The sequence below is a fragment of the Cucurbita maxima genome, unplaced genomic scaffold (genome assembly GCF_002738345.1).
Source record: "Cucurbita maxima cultivar Rimu unplaced genomic scaffold, Cmax_1.0 Cma_Scf04476, whole genome shotgun sequence".
In the NCBI taxonomy this organism is placed as follows: domain Eukaryota; kingdom Viridiplantae; phylum Streptophyta; class Magnoliopsida; order Cucurbitales; family Cucurbitaceae; genus Cucurbita; species Cucurbita maxima.
Genome location: NW_019276492.1, coordinates 1 through 1,291, shown reverse-complemented (window position 1 = coordinate 1,291; position 1,291 = coordinate 1). Strand labels below are relative to the sequence as shown.

Genomic DNA, 1,291 nt, shown 5'->3' with positions numbered 1-1,291 from the left:
TTGTAGAGAAAGGAAGAAAAGAACTGGGAGAAATTGAAAGAAAAAAAGGGGTGCAACACGAGGACTTCCCAAGTGGTCACCCAACTTAGTACTACTCTCGCCCAAGCACGCTTAACTGCGGAGTTCAAATGGGATCCGGTGCATTAGTGCTGGTATGATCGCATCCGACATGCCATGCGCACAAAATTGGATTTAACGCATGCGGGGCGGCATGATCGAAACGCGATGGGCGTGAGCGGGGGAGGTTCTCATTGGTAGAGCAAGGAAGAAAAGAACTGGGAGAAATTGAAAGAAAAAAAGGGGTGCAACACGAGGACTTCCCAAGTGGTCACCCAACTTAGTACTACTCTCGCCCAAGCACGCTTAACTGCGGAGTTCTGATGGGATCCGGTGCATTAGTGCTGGTATGATCGGACCCGACATGCCATGCGCACAAAATTGGATTTAACGCATGCGGGGCGGCATGATCGAAACGCGATGGGCGTGAGCGGGGGAGGTTCTCATTTGTAGAGAAAGGAAGAAAAGAACTGGGAGAAATTGAAAGAAAAAAAGGGGTAAAACACGAGGACTTCCCAAGTGGTCACCCAACTTAGTACTACTCTCGCCCAAGCACGCTTAACTACGAAGTTCTGATGGGATCCGGTGCATTAGTGCTGGTATGATCGCACCCGACATGCCATGCGCACAAAATCAGTTCTGATGGGATCCGGTGCATTAGTGCTGGTATGATCGCACCCGACATGCCATGCGCACAAAATCGGATTTAACGCATGCGGGGCGGCATGTTCGAAACGCGATGGGCGTGAGCGGGGGAGGTTCTCATTTGTAGAGAAAGGAAGAAAAGAACTGGGAGAAATTGAAAGAAAAAAAGGGGTGCAACACGAGGACTTCCCAAGTGGTCACCCAACTTAGTACTACTCTCGACCAAGCACGCTTAACTGCGGAGTTCTAATGTGATCCGGTGCATTAGTGCTGGTATGATCGCACCCGACATGCCATGGGCACAAAATCGGATTTAACGCATGCGGGGCGGCATGATCGAAACGCGATGGGCGTGAGCGGGGGAGGTTCTCATTTGTAGAGAAAGGAAGAAAAGAACTGGGAGAAATTGAAAGAAAAAAAGGGGTGCAACACGAGGACTTCCCAAGTGGTCACCCAACTTATTACTACTATCGCCCAAGCACGCTTAACTGCGGAGTTCTGATGGGATCCGGTGCATTAGTGCTGGTATGATCGCACCCGACATGCCATGCGCACAAAATCGGATTTAACGCATGCGGGGCGGCATGAT

General features: G+C 50.4%; 5 non-coding genes across 5 annotated transcripts; all 5 read right to left on the bottom strand.

Annotated features, from left to right (window-relative positions):
* Nucleotides 1-47: 47 nt before the first annotated feature.
* Nucleotides 48-166, bottom strand: LOC111475999. The gene has a single exon (XR_002716834.1). It is a non-coding gene; the product is annotated as a 5S ribosomal RNA (ribosomal RNA).
* A 133-nt stretch (nucleotides 167-299) lies between these two features.
* On the bottom strand, nucleotides 300-418 carry LOC111476000. The gene has a single exon (XR_002716835.1). It is a non-coding gene; the product is annotated as a 5S ribosomal RNA (ribosomal RNA).
* Nucleotides 419-551: 133 nt separating this feature from the next.
* Nucleotides 552-670, bottom strand: LOC111476003. The gene has a single exon (XR_002716838.1). It is a non-coding gene; the product is annotated as a 5S ribosomal RNA (ribosomal RNA).
* A 200-nt stretch (nucleotides 671-870) lies between these two features.
* Nucleotides 871-989, bottom strand: LOC111476001. The gene has a single exon (XR_002716836.1). It is a non-coding gene; the product is annotated as a 5S ribosomal RNA (ribosomal RNA).
* A 133-nt stretch (nucleotides 990-1,122) lies between these two features.
* Nucleotides 1,123-1,241, bottom strand: LOC111476002. The gene has a single exon (XR_002716837.1). It is a non-coding gene; the product is annotated as a 5S ribosomal RNA (ribosomal RNA).
* Between the last annotated feature and the right edge of the window lie 50 nt (nucleotides 1,242-1,291).